At 40.3% G+C, this 22,606-nt stretch overlaps 1 long non-coding RNA gene across 1 annotated transcript; it reads left to right on the top strand.

Annotated features, from left to right (window-relative positions):
- Positions 1 to 116: 116 nt before the first annotated feature.
- Positions 117 to 18,799, top strand: LOC134427734 (uncharacterized). The gene is made up of 9 exons (XR_010030224.1): positions 117 to 750; positions 1,520 to 1,595; positions 2,896 to 3,137; positions 8,050 to 8,212; positions 11,362 to 11,450; positions 14,517 to 14,654; positions 16,345 to 16,546; positions 18,051 to 18,198; positions 18,419 to 18,799. It is a non-coding gene; the product is annotated as an uncharacterized LOC134427734 (long non-coding RNA).
- The last annotated feature ends 3,807 nt before the right edge of the window (positions 18,800 to 22,606 follow it).

The raw sequence follows: 22,606 nt of genomic DNA on the forward strand, positions 1-22,606 counted from the left end.
AGGAGAAGGAGGAAGGAGAGCAGTGAGGAGGAGGAGGAAGGCTTCGAGCTGGGCGTTGCTCTGGCAACGTCGCGGCCTTGGCCCCGCCATGGCCCGTGAGGAGGGCGCGCCTCCCCTCAGCCTCAACCCCGCCAAAACGAGGGGGAGGGTCCTGTTGCTTTTTATTGAAAGCCTCAATTAAAATTAATCGGGGAGGGCAATAATAAGGAAGGAAATGAAGGGATGGATATAAAAGTATATGTGTACTGCGGTGTCATTACTTGTCGGTGGCGATTAAGGGAGTCCTGCTGTCTGGAAATTGGCTTTGCCTCCCAGGAAACCTGAGGAAAGCGCTGCCCTAGTTAATGCTGCCGTAGCTCTTGGGAGAGGCTTGGAATGAGATAGATACAGGTTTTCTTTTGAAATATGCTCTTGAATAAATTAGTTCGCGTCCAGAAATGGCATCTGTTTTCCCTGGCTCAGATATTTTTCTAGAAAAAGTGTTTAGGTATGCAGCTCACACGGAAAGGGGGACTAATATCTAAGCAGCTTTGAAAATCGGCGCTGTGTTGTTTTGAGTTAGGACAGAAATGCTGGTTTAATTCCAAAGTTTGAATACAGCAATGCTGTGGGGTCAGTAAGCCCTGGAGAAGGAAAGGATGGGCCCTTAGATGTAGAAGTTATGAAGTGGAAAATTAAGTGTTTGGAAGAGTTAAGTGGCCTGGTGTTCAGTGCCACCATCTAACAACAAAGCTTCTCTTTTATTTTCAAGTAAGTAGCTGAAAACTCTGTGTCTCTTGGAGGTAGGTTTTGAGGAGGCAATTTGGTCTACTTTTATGATGTTTTTGGAAACTGTGCCTAGAATTTCCCGACTGGAAAGTTCAGGTCACATATCATCTGCGTTTTGCTTGGGCTGTGGCTGATGGATTGGAAGAAACCTGGGCTGGTTATTACAAATATACTAAAGTATTAAACATACTCCTGTTCCTGTAGGCCCTCTGAACTCAGAAGACCTTTCTCATTTGTGTAATTTTTCTTTCTAATTATCTCAATACTGCTCAGTAACAGCACCAATGCAGATTTCAGATGCCTGGCAGGAAGCACTCAAAAAATATTATGGCCATGTCCCCATCCCTCCAAGGATAACACAAACCTGTTGTGTTTGGCTTCTGCTGTGCCATATTGTTCATTCTCCCACTCTTTGCTCAGTCACTCACACACATCGCGTTTGGATTATGAAGGACAATGTGAAAAAAAAATCTTAATTTGCTTCTCAAATCAGGGAAAGCAATTATAAATCTTTTATTTTTAAATAGTGTTTTATGATTGGAAATTATGCATGCCTTCTGTACATCGCTTGGAAGGGTATAAATATAAAAGATTTGTTCAGCTGTTTCTTTTTTGTAATTATAAAATGCATTAAAGTACAAATGTAGCTTTAAATCCACGTTGTTCTCAAACTGTTTCTCATTGCCACATGCACTGAAAATATGAAATTAGTTCGTGGCAGCTTATTAATCAATGGTGTTTGTTCATGCAGGTCACTTGCTGATTTATCTCCAATTCACAGCTCATTAGAAGGTGTGTAACTCTTCAGAGATGTTGTTATTTAACAGGTATGTTTTCCTAGTGCCATTAATGACCTCTGGATTTAGTAACTCCTGACACAGGAGAGATTTGGGAGATTATTCACAGAAAATTGGAAGTCTTTTCCCATGGGCATTGGGCACATTAGGTCATGGAATACCTGGTGATAAATTTACCAATCTGTGTTTGGATTCTACTCCCAGGACACGAATAAATTTCAGAGTGCCCAGGCACATTTTCAGGTGTTTATACACTCAGAAGTGTCCCAGACTTTCTCATCCTCCCAGGAACCGGTGGTACCTCCTTAATTGGTGCAATTAGCACTTCCATCAGTGTGTACCTGCTCTTCCTGGGGTTGTTCAGTGCATGAAAACTTTGGAACAAACTCTGATCCTTGTGGAGCTCTGCCTGGGATGCCCTGGCAGCTCAGTATTGACCTCTGCAGCAACAGTTCCTCCCTCCTAGAAGTTGCTGAGAGCTTGTTTTATGGGCAGAAATATTAGAAGAATATATTTTGTGTCCTAAAGGAGCTCTGCAGAAAGCTGAGCAGGTTAAGGGATTACAATCTTCACCTTTTGTGTCACCTTTTTTTCATCAGAGGGAGCTGGTGCTTTAAAAATGAGGTGTGCAGCATCATCTGGGGTGGAATTTAAAGGAGTTGATCTCAGATACAGGGAAAGCAATTTTAGTTAATGATATGATAAAAAAATGGGCTTTTTGGTAAGAGTCTGTAGGATAGCAGAATGTCCTGAATATTCAAAGGCTTTATTCGTTTGTCTTCATTTTACCCAAAATGCTGCTTGAGCATGGAAGACTTCTGCAAAATTAAGAGAGTTTAGTTTAAACTGTTTGAAGGATTTGAAAGTCCTGCCAAGAGGCTCAAATAACTTTTAAAATCCAAATGTTTCCTGAGCTTTGAGTGCTCCATCTTTTCAAAACTGGCTCCTGCAACTCTGCAAGCCCTGACTTCAGTTTGTATTTCGAGCCCAAGCAAACAGCTCCTGTATCCCAGACAGTGAAGAACAGAGCCCTGAGAACAGCCCTGAGGTGATGGCTGAGTTTCACTGCTGAACCCTGATCCTCCAGGCTTTGTCAAGGAGACTCGTGAGGAATTCGAAGCAGATATTTTTGTGTTGCAATGACATCACCCCGTTCGCTGAGGTTTCCAGAAATCTCACAAGCCCTCTGTGTACGGCAGCCTGCTCATTCCTGTGAAGTCATTCTAAACTGAGGGTAATTCCTCTGCAGTGCTCTCATGTCATTGTTCCAAAGCTGAATTAGATCCCGGAGTCTTGTTTTATTTTATTATTATTTTTTTTTTTTTTTTAGGCGAAGATAAAGCCTTGAATGAGAATCAGCCGGCGGAGCCACAAAGGGCAGCTGCAGTTTTTGCTGCCTGCACAGGAGGGTGCTCAGCCTCTGTCTTTATCTGCAGGCAGGAGCAGCTCCCGTGCTCATCAGGACCAGGTGGAGAAGCCGTTTCCTGAACCGGCCTTTGCTTGTAGTGACACTGGAGGATCTGTTCAATCCAGTGACTCAGAAATTGTTCAGATGTGCAGGAATTTCGGGAGGTGTGTGGTAATTGCTGCTCTTAGAGCATTACGGAGGTATTTAGGTCAGAAGATGTAATGATCATGACGTGGGTATTCTCTAATGGGTGTCCTTAAAGGTGCCAGAATTTTCAGCAGGATCTTTGAAGTTTCTCAGAATTAGGGTTTTTTTTTCTCGTCTAATTTGCTCATCTGAACGTGTGAATCCCCGTGTGGATCGTTCAGTTGTGCAATGAATTCTCATGTGTGTAAACATGAGGGGATTTACCAGGAAGGAGTAGATGGGTTTGTTAATTTACATTCCATTTGTAGTACCTGCTAGTAGTTATAATATCCTTAATTATTCTGTATTTTCCTTGTTAAATCAAAGAACATCCTGAGTTGGGAGGGACCCACTGGGATCATCCAAGTCCCACTCCTGGCCCTGCACAGGACAGCCCTGGCAATGCCACCATGTGTGTGATACACAGTACATTTTACATTCCAAACCCAAATTAATCTCCTACCATAACCCATAAAATGGAATTTGACTCTCTGTTTACCTTTTCAGGGATCAAAGAGGGGTCCTGGATGTTGTTGTCTGGTCAGGTTTTAGTCAGGTGGGTTTTCTGTCTGAAAGCAATTTGTCAAACCTGTGTGTTGTACAATATTGCAGCCCTCTGGGTGCACATCCAATTTAGTCACTGAGGAAAGACAATTTTGTTTTTAAAAAGCAGATGTCTGGAAAAGGAAATATCTCCTTTCAGACCTTTTGGAATAAATGCCAACCCAGAAATGTAGTAGACAAAATCTGGTTTGCTGTGGTGAAGGGGATTCATCCCTTTAACATCAGGACATAAATATTTGCTTCGTTTCAGTCAATATTTACCTCACAGGTCAATAAAACTTGTTTTGCACTTCACAGAGTTAATATTTACTTGCTGTTTTTAGCTTGGTGACAATATTTTAAATTCTCTTAAGGATGTGGGGGCCTTTTCTACTTCTTCTCTAACAAAAGATTTTGTTTTACCAGAGGTGTGTTCGTTTATTAGGAGGTGTTATCCATGAATCAGACCATGTTTGTCATGTAATTAGATCATCCAGATTATGCCTATAACACTTTACAAGTATGAAAAGGATTTTTTTTTGCTTGAAGTTGACTAAACATCTTACCAAATTTAAAAGTAATTGCTGTGTCTGTAAAATCAGGCTGTAAAACTTAAGACAGAGGCGTTAATTTAGAAGGTAGAGTGAAATTAAAGTACTCCTTACTCTGAAAATTATTTTTGTTTTGGAAAGCAACCACTAACTTGAACTTTTGTTTCTGTTCAGCCAAAGCACAGTGGCCAGGCTTGTCTGGTTTAGGAGGAAATGCAGAGATGAATTTTAGAGATGAATTTTTGACCAGACCACGTTTGCAATCTACAAGTTCATTTCCACCGAAGAGCTTCCCCTGTGCGTTCCATGTTTCTGTCCCAGCTCTGTCAGTAGCTGGGTGCTGTTTGCAGTGCTGAGGTGCACTGGGAGCTGATCCTTGGCTTTCCCCCTGCCCCAGCCTTTGTCTGCAGCTGTGTGAGGGTGAGGGCAGGCCCAGCTCCTGTGCCTGCTCCGGGGAGATAACGGGGTGCTTGTTAACCACGGGTGTTATCTCCCTGCCATGTACCCTGCTCCTGCCTGCTCTGCTCAACCCCAGCCCTCAGCAGCTTGTTTACATTTCTGTCACAAAAAAAAAAAAAAGACCCCAAACATCTCCTCAGAATGGGGGTTTTGTGATTGATACAATCAGAGATGAGGGTGAGGTTATTTAATGGAAGTCTTGAGTTGAACTAAAATCTCTGAACTAAATCACAGCACACCCATATCCTTCAAGCTGTCAAACAAAACATCTGGTTATGATAATCATTATCTTAATTGAAGAGTTCTAGCTCATGCCATGCTTTTCTTCATTAATGGAGAGAATTAATGAAAGAATACTTAGGAAAGTACTTAACTATTTAACTAAGAGCTACTTCTGAAGTGAAACACTGCTGAAGGAATACTGGAATTCATCTTAGCCTCCTAGATAAACTTCCTCCTGGTGAACTTCACCAAGTTAACCATTTTTCAGCCTCCAATGCTGCAGTACAAATGTGCTTCCTTAAATCTGGCTTGCTTGCAGACAGAGTCTGACACACTGGATTTAGTACAGCTGCAGAATTAACATTCAGAACTCCCATGCTGCACAGTTTCCCCACGTGTTACATAAAAATGCTGTGCAGTTCCTCTCTCCAAAGCTCCTCTCTCAGGGCCTTAGCTGCCTGTTTGCCTCCCCTTTGGTTGCTGTTTTCATTTATACAAATCCAATTTTACACACTCACCCCAATTACTGTTCATTGGGAGATAAATATTGTAAATTGATAATTCTGCCAATATTGGCTTAACATTCAGGGTGTGACAGCTTCAGAACATATCTTGGAGGTTTGTTGTGTTGCAGGTGAGGGGAGGAAATGTGGTTTTCTTTGAACACCTGAGCTGTAGAGCTGTGATGGTTTGGATGTTGTTGAGTTTCAACATCCACAGTTTGGGATCCATCTCTATCTTGTTTAATCCTTCAAGGTAGAGAATGGCTTAGATTCCATCCCCAAATTTTCAGAGTTTGTCATCCAGAGACTGAATTTAATTCTGGAAGGTTTTTGGGGAAATAACTGATTTGATTTTGGGAGTAGATGGATTTTAAAGTAAAATTTAGGTAAATACCATCAGGAATATCTCCTCCTCCTCCTCCTCCTCCATGACTTTTCATGGCAGAAGTAATTCTGTTATTTTTGTATTCTAAAGAAATATTTCCTAACCTTTATTTAACAAAATTCCTTTTTAGCAACCAACTAAATTTTTTGACTTTCATCAGTTTTTCAGCCCAGATTTGGAAATCATTCCTTCCCTGTTTATCCTCATGGTCCTTCCCCTGCAGGAGAATCCAATGGAGTCAGCAGTGAAGGATGGACTGGGAGCAGTGTGAAATTCTTGTTGCTGTTGTTGCATCTCCTGACAGGAGAGCAGAGCCACAGAGGAGGAAACAGCATCAACATTCTTCATAAAGCAGAGAAAATAGGTGCAGGCAAATCCTTTAAATTGAACTCTAATGAAATTATTGTTTATGGCCCAGCTTCTCCCTTCCATCCAGAATCTGTCATTTAGGTGATTGGGCCAGCAGCTGCAAACATAATTGAATTCAGGGAAATAAATAAGGAGGGAGGCTGGGGATTGTTTGCTAAAAAGAAGACATCTAGTTTACTAATTAGGAGGATTTATAGGATGCTGCACTTAAAAAATAGATTATTATTGATAGTTCATCCTAATCATGAGAGTTACTTTATAGTTTGGGGTTTCTTCCAGCAGTAACCAGGAACAGCAGCCCCTGTGCTCTGGGCTCTGTTGTTTGCAGCTGGAAACTTTCTGAAAGGCTGCACAGAAACAATGTTGTCAATTTAGAGAGGAGGTAGCAAAAAATGTGTGTTACATCTGTCTTTGAATTAGTTACTCAGAGGAAAAAAGGTGGAATTGTTTTTAATGATAAGAGCATAAAAAGTTATGGGACTGTAGCAAACTAAGATGGAAATTGCTTTTGATATTCTCATCTAAAGGTATTTTAATGGAAGTCAGAGGTAGATATTAAACTAAAATATTTGTCAGTGGACACTGCTGAAGTGCAAGTTAAATATTTTTAAATTTCATTTATTTTAAAGGCAGTAGTGCTGATAACACAGGCACTTAGGTCAATATCATTTCTCATTAAAGTTCTTTTAACACTCACAGCTTTATCAGTTACCAGTGAGCTCATCACAGCAGCCAGGTATGAATTCCACATTTGCCTTTATCTAATTCATTTCTCCATCCTGCACTTCAATAATTTGAATCTGAAGTATATCAGGAAAACAGAGTTGTTTTCTTCTCTTGGAGAGCTCAAGCAGAACTATTCCTCACAAAGAGCAACAAACAGCCAGGCTGAATTACCATGGAGGATGCTGCAGCTGAGCTTGTAAATATTATTTTGATAGACTTACATTTCCTTCTGAAAGGAAAGAGCATTAAGGAATATTTTGAAAATATAGAAAGGGAATAATAGAAAATAAACCCCAAACCAGTAAGATGAATTTGGCTCACCAGCCTTTTTGCCATTTCATGTCTATCATTCATTTTTGAGATGTATCAGTTATATCAAGCTGAGGCCAGTTCAGTTTTATGTGCCTGTAAAATGGAGTGGATTCACCAGGATCTGGCCCATTCTCTTCTGTCACCTCATATTTCTGTTACTGGGTCTGTACATTCTATTTTAACAGTTTGGAGAAAAAGAAATGGAAATTTCTAAGTAAATATTTTTACATTCAGTTACTCCATAGAGCTTCTGCATTGTGTATTGCTCCAAGTAGTTCATCATGATGAAATGCAATGCTGAAGTAAAAGAGTTAATTAAAATTTAGATTGGAAATTGAAATACCAAATGAATCCAATCTGAGAGTTATGATTTCAGGTTTTCTTGTGCCCAGCAACAAATAAATGAATACCCAAGGAGTGGGACAGCCATGCACTCAGCAGGAGCTATGGAATAAAGAATCTTTAATACAGAAATGTGCACTTTGCTTTTGGCAGGGCTGTTCTGAGAAGGGCTTTATAATGCCCCAGGAGACTGGATTGTTCTGGATTTGGGAGGAACCAGCAGGTCTAGAGGTGTGAGGATGTATTTGCCATTCCTCAGCTGCCTCAGGAAGTGCAGAACTTTGCTCCTACACTTCCCTCTGGGTGCAGGCTGATGTGTCCCATGGACAATCCAGCTTAGTGTAAAAATGACTTCATTTTGCTTCTGATTTAATTGCAAAATCATTCAGCATTCGTGTGTTTTCTCTGTGAGTAATCCAAATTTAGATTTCACTGTTGGTGCTACCTGGTTTTTTTTGTGTGTTTGTGTTTAATGCAGCTGAAAGTTATTATGTAAAATGGGTAAATTGGAGTCTTTAAAGGAGCTGCCAACTTGCATTTGCCTGAGTTACTTCAGCAGTGGAGAGCAGAGGAAGAATTCCAGACACGTCATCCTGATTTCACAAGTCTGCAGAGATCTCAGAGTGGCCTTACCCATCTGTGTGAGTAGTGAATAACTCTGTGCTTGTGTTCCTCACATGAGTGCTGCAGCCATGGCACCCATGGCACCCACAGCTCCTCTGGCTGGGCAGGCTGGCCATGCCCTGGTGGCACAGCAGAGTCCTCAGGGTGGGCAGAAATGGGCACTGGCACCCAGAATCACCCTGCAGTGATTGATTCACCCTGCAGGACTTCCTCTCTGACCTTCCCCCAAAACACAAAAATTGCCATCTGAACATTCCTGCTTCTCTGCTCAGGGACAGCATTTAGCTCATGTTTAAAGTGTTCCTCCCAAAACTTGACATTTTTCTGTGTTCACTCAGCCTGAAGTGACAAAAGATGGGAAGGAGAGGAGAATGGGAGGGGAGACTTTACTTGCTCTAACCTTGGCTTCCACAAAGAGAAAGCCACCCTTGTGTCTGGGCTTCCACACCAAGGCACCAGCCTGGCCAGGGGTGTTGTTCCCAGCTCCCTGCTCTGAGCTTTGTTGTTCAGTTTTGCCCCTGGCACTGTAGGACAGATTTCCCCTGCTCCAGAGTCCCCTCAGCACACACAAATTCACCTTTCAGCGGGGCCCTACAAATCAAACTCTCCTCATGGAGCAAACCCACACTCACCCACCCTTGTTTTTACACTCTGTACCCATGAAGGGTCCTCCTGGATCAGTTCTAAAGGGATAATTGTACTACTTAAATATTAAACAACCAAGTTCTTTTTTTATTGTTAAACCAATATTAAAGTAGGACAAAGCTGATTTACAGTTTATGGCAGTGTATTCCAGAGTTGGTGTTGCAGCTGATGTCCTGCTCCAGCAATATTGGCACTGCCAGGAGGCACAGAAATGGAAATTTTAATCAAAAAAACTTTATTTGAGATCCACTTCAGTTCAATGATAAGTTAATCTTGCCTTGTGAACTCCCAGGCTGTTAAAAAGGGCAAATGGCTGCAGTGTCCTCTGAACAATTCAAACCCTATTTTTCATCAGGAGATGATTCCAGTGCCCTGGAATTGGAAGTTGGGTGTCTTTTCCTCACAGATTGTTATTTAATCACTATATATTAGCTTTCATTGCCCTTTTGATAGATTTAGGCTCATAAACTTCTCGTTGACTAGATTGAATTTACCACGATGTTGTTACTTTTTATGAAGAGAATGAATCAATAGCAGATCTGTTGGTTTGCACTGAATTGTTTATTTTAAGGGATGTTTAAACTTTACTGAGAGAAAATGGAAGGGCTGATGCCCAGTTCTCCTCTTTAATACTCAATATTTGGTAACTCTGAGCACAACCAGCAAGTGCTGCACACATTGTCCAGAGATCCAGGGCCAATAATATTTCCTAACATTCTTTGAAATGTAAAATATTTTGCAGTATTCCAAATTTATGGCATTTAATACTTGCAAATTACTTTATTGTTGTAATAGAAGGTTTTTGTTCCATTACTAGGGAATATTCCAGAATATAACTGTTTTTTTCACTGAAAATAGTGACTTTGTCTTAAGAATGTGTCTGATATCTGCAGATATATACACACACACACATACATATGAGGAAATTAATCTGTACAAACCACTTGGCTTCATCTAGGAATTTGAAGCACAGTATTAAGAAGTAACACTGGGTTCACTTTATCATTGAATTTTAGGGATGTGGTTTCTTGCTTTTTTTTTTTTTCTCTTTGTTTAATAATAATTACAACAATCTATTAATCAAGTTCTACATAGACAAGTGCAAAACTGTGCCTAGTTGATCTAAAAACTTGGGAATTCTTACATCAGTGTAATCAGGTGATAACAGCCCAGAGTTTGTGCTTGCTGAGGGATTTATTTGGATTCACTGTTGCCTCCATGAGCTCCCTCCCCCCTTATTTATGCATCTTTATTTTTGTATTAAGTGGTTAATTAAATCTGGTCAGGTTAACCTTTTTTGATGATTAGAAGTAGGAATCTCAGCCACTGGAAAGCAAATCATTTTGGGTGGAACATCTTGTTCTTGTTGGAATAATTATCTTTGTTTACATTCACACATCATTACTTGCCTTGAACCAGACATCTTTGGGGAAAGAGGGGCAGTGCCCAGAGCAGGTTTCAGAAATTATAAATGTACGGAAATTATAAAGGAGAAACATTTCCCTTCCTTCTCCTCTGTGAGCAAAACAGGGAAACAGTTTGGATTAATAATCCAGAATTCCAAGTATTCACAAAGAGCTGTAATTTGTTGTTAAATAACTTCTAAGAGCCAAACCTCCAGGCTGCCCAGCTGAACTGAGTCCTGCTTCCTCACTGAGAATTCTTCAGCAGCAGCATTCCAATATTTTCCTGGTGGAGTATTTGTCATTCTTTTCCAATTATTCATGTTATTATTTTGTAACTCTATTTGTCTTTGTTCTGTGGCCTGTTCTTTTTTGAGTGCTAGTGAAAGCCTCTTGGCATTTTCCCTGTCCTTCCCCTTGGTTTGAGATTTTCTGCCAACTCCTCCTCCCTAAAGCCTTTTTTTCCCTTTTTCTCCATGCAATGGGATCTTACCTCCATAAAACTTTTGCTTTTATTGGTCATGGAGGAGTGATTTTATCCCAGAAAAATTCTTCAGCCATCAAGGTGGGAAAGAGCAGAAGGAGAGATGCCAAAGTGACCTCCTGGCTGATTTTCTGGTTCTTCTTTGGAAGAATTTGACAGCTCAGCCAAAAGATGTTCATTCTGAGGATTATTTTATTTTGAACATGACAATTTTTAATGAACTGTTGCTTCTCTGGAGCCAAATAGTGGGATCATAGGAGATCTGTAAGGCCCAGGAAGAGGGATAGTAGGAAATTAGAGAAGAAACAGAGTAAAACCACAGAAGATTTCTTGGTACCACTATAAACCCATCATATATCTGTGTGAATTCTCTCTGCCTCAAAAAGGAGATGTTAAAAGAGCAAAAGCTGTAGAGAAGGACAAAAAGTGCAATCAGAGATAAGGCAGATGTGGGGAAGGTGAGCTGTGTTCCCATGTTCCTTCTACAAAGGCCTCCAAGTCATTTAAAGCTGTAACTTTCCTTTATGCAATTCCTTTTCTGATTAAAATGGTCTTCTGTAAGTGATTCTGTGATACATATAAATATTATGGTTATCAGTCTTCACAGTTAAAATAAGGATTTTTTCTTTGGCAGGAGGAAGGCTATACATGCAAATTCACATTCCTGAAGCATTCCCACTAACTCTGCCCTTCTGTTCTGGCAGAATGAGGAAAAACTGTGGGGTTTGTATTTCCTTTTATTTGTTTCTTTATGTATCCTGTGCTCTCTGATTCTCACTTATTTCTTATTTCATTATCTTTCCTGTTCTTTTTCTTTTTTGTGGCTACACTTGTGGCTGCATTTTTTCTTTTCTTTTTTTGCTTTGCCTTGGACTTTCTCCTAAATCCTTGTTTTCTTTTCAGCCAGACCTGGATAAACACACTGAAGCATCATTTTTCTCTCCTTCCATTTCCCCTTCCCTTCCTCTTCAACTTCCATATATTTTTCCCTTTATTATAATTTTCTCCTTAGCATTTTTTGGTGTTTTTCTTTCCCATGAATTTTCCTCTCCTTCTTTTGATATTTTATACTTTACCTCAGGGGAGGCTCAACAAAGATTTGGACATTTTTTCCTTAATAGTGCAAAACTGGATAGGAAACCACCTTCAAAATGTGTGGGACAAACTCTGTCCTAACTGTCCTGTGGCATGAGGATGTCTGGGAGCAAATAAATTCCTGTTTAGCAAATTTCACTTCTCCTAAAAATTCAGGCTCCATCCTTCCAGCTGGAAACTGGATCATAGAATGGGTTATTACAAGCTGTTAAAATGTGAGACCGAGGAGGGGGAATAGGCTGAAGTTATTCCATGGATTGTTCTGTTCTTTGTGGGAGGCTGTTAAAATAAAGCAACAGTATAAAAGATGAATTATATACAATTTAATGTAAAGCTGTTGGAAGCCATTAGGATATTTCTTCCTTGATTGTCTAACATTTGTGTACTTTTTTACAAAGTTTTACATTTTTTGGTTCTTTCCGAACATTATGAAAATTGTACTGAGAGGAGTAAATTCATCTGCATAAAATTGACTGCAAAGAGCAATTAGTCCTTCATTAATATGCAAATTTGGTCCAGTGCAGATTCATCTATATATGAGGCTTAAATATGCAAGTCAGTCTTGCTGTGCAAGAAGCCCAGATGCTTTTATTTACTTTGAAATTGAGGGATTTGGTTAATGATGTTGTTGACAGGAAAACTTGAATAAATTTGATGATCACCATCTTTCATATTAGACGAGGCCCATGGAAAAAAATTACCAAGTAAAATACCAATTTTATTTGGTAATTTCCTATTACCAATCTTGTAATAAAATGTAAGATAGAAAGTAATAGAGTTAGATTTCCTAATGTAGTTATCCTGAGACTTAAACTGCTCCCCAAAGATGGAGCCATTTTTCTTAAACTTTGTTTTTCCAGAGGGTAAAGACATCTCCATAAGCTGTATGAATAACACACTGCCTGGAGATTTAATATTGGAAACTTGGTTCTGTGACTTGGTGCAGTTGGTGAGAGGATGTGAGCCTGGGAATGAAGGAGCAGGAGCTTTGGAAATGGTTCTTTGTCATCTTCCATGATTTATTTGTAGGATCTTCCCAAGAATTAGTGTTGAGGCCTTTGCCCTGAACCTGTGGAACACCCTGGAATCTGTCTGAACACACAGCCAATTCTATTTGGATCACCCAAGCTCCTTAATAAACAGTTTCTTTAATATCTTTAAATCTCTACAGCCCTTGGTAATGATACTTTCTTCCTGCTGGCACCATAGGCTGGCTCAGAGAAGCAGGGTTTTCCTCCCCAGTAAATCCAAGCTGTGGTGTGTCTCACCTCTCTCCTCTTTGGCACAGCCAGGGTTCATTGCCCTGGTTTTGTCCAGCATCCATCACTCAGCCAGGAATGGGAGCAGCTCCTTTGCACTGTTCAGTCTTGATTCACCTGCAAGATCCCACAGGTTTCTCCTCCTCATGTTTCTTCCTTTTTTCTTTCTCTGCAATTCCCTCAGCCCTAAATATAGCTTTGGCTTAAGCAAAACTGGTCTTTGACTTCAATCATGCCCATTTTTTTCCTGGTCTTCTGTCTTGCCTGAGTGAGGCATTGGCACTTCCAAAAGAGCAGAGAAATGTGGTTTAAGTGGACTGAGCTGTGGGGTAATTTATAAAGCTCTGGTTGTAACTACCTGAGGACAAGTTAATAGATGAGACCATTTGATTCCTCTGACTTCCTGGCACAGCTGGTTGGGATATAAATCCTCACAACAGTTGGTTCCCAAATCCTTCACGTGCTGCACCAGGCAAAAAGTTTCTATAACCATGTTCATTTCCCAAAATTGTTCATGCGGTCTTGCAGGTGAATGCAAGAGCAGGAAAATGAAGATGGAATTGAGAGTCTGGGGGGAACAGAGGTGAGGTCTGATAGCCTTGTAAAGGCTCTGGTTATCCTACAGGGGAATCTGTGGTTTTTACCATCAGAATGAGGCACTGACAGTGTCAGAAGGGAGTTTATTTGCAGTACTGAATAGTTTAGGAGGTGATAAATTGATTAAAAGGTGAAACCTTAAAAACCACACCATCTGCTGAGACTTAAATAGCCTTTACCTGTGAGAACACAGAACTGTTGGGCAGTTTCTGGTATTTTTCAGCACCATCCACAGCAATCTTGGCTTTCTAATCTTGCTCCCAAAAGAGGAAAATATTAATTTTGAAGTGTATAAACAACAGGCATCTCAGCACAACCTGAGGTTGTCTCCTATCAACTATGTAATCTTTATATTCTAGATTAATAAACACTTCAGCCTTGGAGTTTATTAGTCCAAAATATATTTATTACCTCATAAATTCAAACCCCCTCCAGTTACCATCTAATTAAACTGCAGCGCTGTGCATGCTATCTTTGGGGATGTATTAATAATGGAATTATCTTGTGAAACAGTAATTACATACTTTGTGCATTCTTTGCCACACTCTTTCTTCAGTGTCTGTGTGATGAGTGGGGCACACAGTGCTCCATTGTTTGGAGCTCCTCCAAAGTCTCTGTGTATCCAAAGATAAGCAGATTTTTTTTTTCCCTCTTAGTAGAAGAGGGAGAAAAGTTTGTGCATTTTTTGTACTCAGGAAAGAGCAATAGCACCAGCCTAGGAACAGTTATGAAACATGATTGTGCAAGTGATTTTAGCTCTTGCTTTCTCCTCACTCTTTGAGGAGATTACTCTCAGGAGTAAAACCTCCTTGCAGGATTTGTTTTGTTTTTACTGCAGCTGCCAAAAGGTGAAGACAACCACTTTATCTGCAGGAGAATATTCATTTATGGCACTTCACTGGTGATACAGGTTTGAAATGGGAAAATGGGCTTAAAGCCTTCTTCAGGAGAGATTTACTCTCAGCTTTCTCCAGTGGTAAGTGTACTTGCTGTATTCTGATTTATAAATGTATTATTGACTCTGTGCTTTTGCTTTATAAGGTTGTCCCCCACTTTCTACTCTGGATAATTTGTATTGACAAGAATTCTTGTGCTCATTTTTCCTCCCTTACTGCAGAATTGGGTGTCTGAATCCTGCCTGGTGTTCCCTCCCTGCACGGAGAGAGGCACGGGAGGCAACACCTTTTGCACATAACTTCCCTGCAGTTTTGAAGTGCCTTATCTCTAGTTCAAGTACATCTGTTGAGCAACAGTGGGAGTGTGTGATTCCTGTTGACACAGGCTCTGCTCTACCTGACAGGAGGGGGGTTGATTCTCCCCTGTGCTCCCTTGTGGCTTTAGGATCCATGTGCTGTGTTCTCCTGCCTTTCGTTTGTTCCCTGCAGTTGCTGGGCAGGGTCTGCAGGAGAGCAAGGGCACTTCCCACCAATTTCCTCCCTGAATCTTTCAGATCTTCCCAGCACAAGTTTTGCCTTCTCCCTGGTTTTCTGCTCCATAGGTCCTGATGTCTGATGCCAAATACAAAACTGAGTAGTGGTCCCTCACTTCACACAAAGGGGTTTGATTGAACTTCCAGCTGCAGCTCCATCTCCACTCCTGTCTTGTGATTGCAACTTCGTGTTTTACTTGCATTTTTCACTCATTCAGGGGCCAAGTTTTCAAGACTTCCAGACTTTGACTTGTTTGATTTCACTGCAGAATCCTGCAAGGATTCTGCCAACAGCCAGGCCAATGTGTCTGAAAACAGATGGCATTTCCAGTACCTAAAGCCTGGTCAGGTGTGAGTATCTCAGTAGTAAGAGTGACTCAAACTTGTAGCTTTGATTTTCAATAAGACACTATTTGCTTTATCCAGTAATTTTCATCTGCCAGCACTCAGTTATTTAAATCAGACTGTTTTCATGGATGAATGTTATTCTTTGGGAATAAAGAATGCCTGACAAGCTTCTGTAGTTCAGTGAATAGATTTTTGTAAACCACATAATGAAATGTAATTATTGTATGATATATGTTTTACAGAATCTCAAATGCCTTTATCAGCCCAGTATCTTGGAATTCACCTTCTGAGACTGAACATCTTGTGCTTGGTGTCTTCATAAAAATGGGGTCTGATCCCACTGTGTTACCACAGTGCAGAATGGAACAGTTTCCATTGTAATGAAGAGCAAACATCTGCAAAGAATAATTATATTTATGCCATATTGCTCAAACACACATTATTATTATTACAGCTCAGGATTAATTACTGGTTTGTCAAAACCTGCTGATCTCAAAACTTTTGGTTGTCTTATATTTCCTGTGGCTGTTGATGAAAAGATGCTCTGTGTGTCCCCAGAATGGTCCCAGGTTATGTCTTGCCTGTTCTGTCACTCTGGGGTTTTGTGCCTGGTGTCTGATTTGGAAACTTTCAAACCAGACACCTTTCTGCTGTGTTTTTCCTGATGTGAATAAATTCACTGCAGAATACTCGCAGAGCAAGAGATGTTTGTTGCCAAGCAATTACTTCAGATGAAACATACAGAAGGGTAATATTTTAGTCTGATTTTTTTTTTTTTTTTTTTTTTTTGCTACAGGCATGAATCTGAAGATGAATTCTGGGAATTTAAGGAAGGAAAAAGACAGGGCTTTTATTTCTTAAATTTTTTCCTTGTCTTCTGTATTTGCAGTGATTGCTTTGAGTCTGTAAGGTCATCATGGTTGAAGGCATGAGGATGAGGACATCAAAGCCTTTGCCCACTTATGACAATTACTCTGGAGACAAACACAGCTCAGAAGACAAATGTTATGAGCTACCTGTAAGTTCTGGTTCACAAAACAGATGAGAATCCAGAGATACTCCTGAACTTGGAAATGAAATTTATTCTCAAGGTAATGGTTGAGCTCATTATCTGCTGCTCTTTCTAAATGTGAAGTAAGGAGAGCAATGCCCATATATTCTGTCTATAACAGCTGACATGTTTTTTGCATTCCTGTGTTTGCCTAAGAAGTCATGGATAATCAATTTGATGTGCAAAATAAACTGCATGGATGAATTCTGATACATATCACTTGCCATGGCTGTGCTGTTAGGAGAGGCAAAAACTTCCAGGAAGGAAACAGCAAGGAAAAATCTGCCTGATAATTTTCTCATCAGTTTTTCTCCAAGGACATATCTGTAGGTGGATTCTATAGACAGTGTTTGGGTATTTTTCCCCCCTTGAGTGGCTGGTTCTGTGTGTGTCACTTATTTTCTCCTGCTGTATTAGAAATCAAAGCTAAATATCACTTCAGGATAAATATATCTATATTTATATCTCTATATCTACCTCCTATAATGCTAACTAGGAAGGATAAATATATCTATATTTATATCTCTACAGCTACCTCCTATAATGCTAACTAGGAAAAACTAACCTGAAACATTTCATTTTCAGCCTTTCTTATTATTTAAATATATATTCTAAATTATTTTTAAAATTCCCCACATGCATTACAAATAACTTCCCATCTGATTGGGAAGCAGAATAGGCAGGAACCAGCAGCAGACAGATGTGATTATAAAAGATGTTCTGTTTGTTATAATGAGACTTATGGTCTTAATAAACTCTTAGAATGTTTTTAACACAACCAAATTAAGTAAGTTTAAAATCTGATTTTCTAAATCTAACCCTATCAGATCACTTTTTGCCTTATTTTTGAGGATACTCCACCTCGAATTTTTCTTAGATTTAGAGAATTTCTCACAAAATAAAGTTCCAGCAGAGAAAAAAGGGAAATTTGTACAGATAAAAAGCATGAATGACAATCCTGATCAAGTGGAAAAAATCAATCTGTGAGCTCAGACATAGTTCCACATCAATCTCCTCCTTTCTTGGAAATCCAGATTTCCCCCAGAATATCCAGCAGCGTTACGTAGCCTGTCAGAATTTCCTCATAATATTTCATGTCCTTGTGCTGGGAAGAAACAGCTGGATATTTTGTGTCATGATGTGACCAATCCACCTCTGTTGTTGTCATTTTAATTGCTGGGGCTGTATTTTTAGGTCCTCCACAGAAGGTCTTTGTAGTGACAAGCGAACGGTTCACGCTTCGTAAGCAAACATAAAGAATGCTGCTGCTAATTGGAGAGGGAGTAATGCAGTTATGATTCCATCAACATTTAAGTTACATTGGGAAAGGACACGTTTTTTTCTTGTGCCTGTGTTGCCACAGAAAATTTTACTCCAAGTGGATTTGGTGGGGAAGGTTTTGGAACAGAACAGATTAATCCTGGAATGACAGGGATGGGGGAGATGGGAGTTAAATTGCTCTAAGCTATATCTACAGAAGAAAATCAGCATTTTATTGCTCTTGCTTTGAAATTGTAGTTATTAATTGCTGGCTTGTGAAATAGATTGTCTGTGAAAATGAAAGAATGGACAGCCTCAAAAAACTCCTTTTCCCTGCCCTGAAGAACTGCAGCCACAGTGTTTCATGTGGAGGAGGACTCCTCAAAAATCACCAGTTCCCCAAAGAAAGGAGGTTCTTATTCAGTAATTCAGGTATTTTGGGTGATTTCCCCTTTATATTCTGCCTGTTGTACCTATAGACTTCCCAATTTCTGAAAGCCTGCTGGACCTTGTGCTAAACCTTGGCTTTTTTCCTGAATTACACTTCCATGGAATACTTGGCCATGGATTTACAGTTTCACACTTATGTGCCCAAAGTTCTTTCGCCTTCATGCTGATTTAATTCTTTTTCTACTCCCATCTCTCTTCTCAGGTGAAGCCTCATCTTGAGCAGCCTTGGGAGGGCCAAAGGTGCTCCCTTTTCCAGTTCCCTGCCTGGCTTTTAGCAGATACCATTTTTTAGCATCTCAACAAGGAAATCACAGCAATTTCCATGGGAAGAATCCCAGAGATGACAGGGCTTCCCCCCAAAACACTGCCTGTGTAATTGCTGAAGACATTCCAAGCCCCTCTAACGAAGTGCTGTCTGCCAGTCATTCTGTTCTCCTTGCAGGACCATCTGTTGCACTTCAAATATGTAAAGGTCTCTATCATTTATTGCTCCAAACAAATCCAGGCCTTTGTCTGATGTGCTGGAGCTCCTGAATGGATTCTCAAGGTGGTTTCAGTCACAAAGGGCAGGGTGTTCCCTTTGGTTGTCCTCCTTCAGCTCAAATTTCAGAGCACAAAAATACTGATTAAACCAATATCTGGGTATTTTCAATTACTTTAGAAATGAATTACAAACAATGACAACTAAAAAGATCTGAAATACATTTTTATTCAGCCAGGAGGACATTGGAAGGTTTTTGCCTCTGGTGAACAAATCTTTCCATGGTAGTGGTGTCCAGATTTGATATATGCTGAGATTGGAATGAAATTTACCTTATTTTAACTAAGTTAATTAGCTTATTTGTATCTGAAAATAGTGATTCAAAGGAATGGTAAAAAACAGAGTCAGCAGCTTAAAATGCTCAAGCCTTCCTTAGCACATGTCCTTTACAAGGATGTAATACTTGGTTGTACAGTCATTATTTATAGGTTAATTAGGACCCTTTCCATGAGTAAAATGAGCAAGATCAGGCATTAAAAGATGCTGGTTTTTGTTTTTCCTGCTGCAGATTTTAAAGAGGCTCTACAATCAGGTTGGAGAAGGTGAGCATTGTATTTTCACAGCAGAAAAGTTCTGTTCAGAGATTTCCAGCCAGAGAAATCCATAACAATTTCTGTCTGATTAGGGAGTGGTCCTGTCTTTATCCCTTTCTTCTCTTTCCCTTCTCCTTCCTGCACAGCAGCTAATGTTCTGGTCAGAAGTAATAATATGTTAGATCTTGAATGTCAGTAGCCCCAGAGATTCTGACAAGACTATTCATGTGCATTCATATGTCTTAACCAAAGCTGACACTAAAGAGAGCAAGAATTCTCATATTCTTCTTTTTATTGCTGTGCATTAAACTCAAATCTTCTCTTGGAGGCCTCTGCTAGAAATGACAAATCCACCATTAGAAAGAGGCATTTTAGCAAGGTCTAAACAAAGCAGCTGGACATCAATCTGGCACAGGGCAGAGGCTCCTGGGAGAGCTCAGAGTGCAGAGCTGAGCTCTGATTTGCACCTTCCAAATGCTGGGAGATAAATACTAATGGGAAATCACCATTCCTCCTAATCCTTCTAAATTTCAATTAAGAACTGATTTTAATTTTTTTTTTTTTAACTATAGGACATGTCCTTATAGGGATATTTGGATTCTGGTAACTTGAGGTTCTTTTCTGAGAAACACACACTGAATATTCTGCTCTACCTTTTACTCTGGACATATTTTACACTCACTTGTAGCATGGTGCACTGCACATGTTTGGGTAATTTTGCAGGGATCTGATGAAGTTGTTAAAGCCAGGTAGGCAATTTTGCCAGCAGTGATATTTTTAATCTGCTTTTTTAAAATGGTTTGGTAGTAGTGACTAAGGCAGACTAGGTGGCTCTGGGCAGCTCGCCATTTGTAGGTAGTTTAATTTGTTAAAAATTATCTTTCTTCCCACCCAAATCCCCTTGAAACCATTTGGAGAAGAGAACTGTTGAAGAGTTGCCAGTAATAAGTCCTGCTGAGACCTCTGTATCCTCCTGACAGAAATGTTGGTGCCAACTGGAGACTGACTGGCACGAGTTTGAACTCTACACTACTTGATATATTTGCTTCACATGCACCAATTACAATAATTACCACCTCTGCAGCTGAAGTTTAAGCACTCACTCTGCACTCCATACCTCAGGTTGTTGGCAGTATGTTCAATCCTATAATCTCAATTTTCTTGGAATAATTAAGTAGAAAAGAAATGCTTCAAAAAAATGAGGAGTCTGAATGGAAATCAGAGGCTGAATAATAGAGTTGTTTGTCATGTTGCTATTGTTAAGCTGCATTTATTTCTATTTCATCTTCATTTCTAAAAGGCAGCATCTTCTTTTGCCTGCAGAGATTCACCAGGAGATGCTGTAATCCATTGACTTTTACATTCAGCAGTGGAGAATCTCTTGATGTGAAGGACAAAGCAACATGAACTCCTGCTTTGTTTAGATGTTTTAAAAATATAAATATTCCTTTCAAAATAAATGCTTTGACTAGAAGAGGAAATCACCCAGCCCTTACTCCTTTTGGCTGGAAGTTTCCATGTGAAATTGTAGGGATTTAATACCTGACAATTTAAATCCTGGCAATTCCACTGGTTTAAATCTGATGCAATGGGGACCATCTCTCCCCACCCCTGGTGTCTTTCCAAGAGACTGGTTAATTTTTAAATTGGATCAGCAACATTTTAAAAAAATTGGTGAAGTTTCTATTACACAAAGATAAGCCTTAGACTGAGCACAAACTGACTTGCCTGTAGCTTTCCTAATATGATTGCACTGTGCAGAGTAGATACTAAAATTTATATTAGAATTTCTTTATGCAGGTTCCCTCTAGGGAGAGGAAGAGGGAAGGAAAAAGCTTCATGTGACAGATGCTAATTATGCAGCTTAATGCACTTCTGGAAGTTGCAGAGATGAGAACTCTATAAGAACCTATCTACAAAACAAAGCACATTTTCAACAGCATTTTTTCCTCAATGCTTTTTTAATCTGCCTCCTCTCTGTTTTATTTCCCAAAGAGTACAAAGGGCAGCAGTGTCTCAGGTGCAGAATTCACCAGCCGTGGACGGGATTGCTCTCCATTGTGTCTTGCTGCTCTGTACATGGAATTGGGAAAGCTGCAAGGTTCTGAGCCAGGAGGAACTGGAGTTCAAAATTCCCCAATTGAAGTGTTAGCTTTCTTCCCTCTTTGGTGGATATTTTATCAGCTCCTTGTCCTGGGTTTAGGTTTACTGGATGCTCTGCACTTGTGCTGGGGTCCTACAGAAGGATTTGTTGTGATGGATGTGTCAGGACTGATGAACTGGATCCCAAAATGCTTTGTGTAGAGAGGTGGGCTGAGGTCCTCAAAGCTGGAGGTGCAGCCACACCAACCCCAGTGTTAGACACTAATCCTGTCTTCCAGACACTGAGCTGTGCTCTTTGAGGGAAAAGAAATGGGAAAATTATCCTGAAATCAGTCCAGTCTTGCAAGAGCCATTGTCCTGGACATCCAAATCTACCAAATCCCTTTTACCAAGGGATTCTCTTCCCTCTTAGTGACAAACCCAAACCAGCTTTCATGTGCTTAATGCCGAATCCTGCTTTCCCCGATGTCTTTCACATTTCTCCGAGGGGAGGAGTGACTCGAGAGCCTCTCCCCAGGGCCATCGGGGTGCCCAGGGACTCCCGAGGGGCCGGGGCTGGCCCTGGGCACCCAGGAATGCTCCTGGCAGCCCTGGGCTGCAGCCAGCCCGGGGAGAACCATCTGTTCCCCTTGGAAAGGGGTTTGCTTCCCCCGGAGCCCTCCCCCCGCATCCCGGCTCCGGCCCCAGCTGCCGTGCTGCCATGAGCACTGAGGGAATGAATCTCCTGCGTTTAAAAATACTCCGCTTCTATTTAGATGAAAAGAAGAATCTTGCTTGCCTACACTGGCATACAAAAATAGGCTCAGTGTGAGTAAATCTTCAAAGTTTCTCTTGGTGAATATATCTAGCCTCACTTCTTTTTTTTAACTTATCATATAAGTTTATTTATAGAGTGTCCTTCTTTCCTCCTACTCTATCAAGACATTTGCAGAAGGTTGTCGCTCGTCTTGTTCAGGAGTCCTGAAATAATTTGCAGGGCCTTTGAAACATCATCGTGTTGCATAGTTGTGATCAACGTGCTGCTGTTGCATGAACATATCATATTTTAATGTGAATGTCAGGTTAGCTGAGACATTCAGGGCTTTCTTTTACTTTAGGTGCTTTACACTGGTTTGTGTTTTCACTCGAACGCTGCAGTAAAAATTCTGCATATAGTAATTTAAAATTTTCTGTTTTACATGCAAGGCATTGCCTAGAAAATGAATGTGTAATA

Source organism: Melospiza melodia, chromosome 21 (assembly GCF_035770615.1).
Source record: "Melospiza melodia melodia isolate bMelMel2 chromosome 21, bMelMel2.pri, whole genome shotgun sequence".
Taxonomy (NCBI): domain Eukaryota; kingdom Metazoa; phylum Chordata; class Aves; order Passeriformes; family Passerellidae; genus Melospiza; species Melospiza melodia.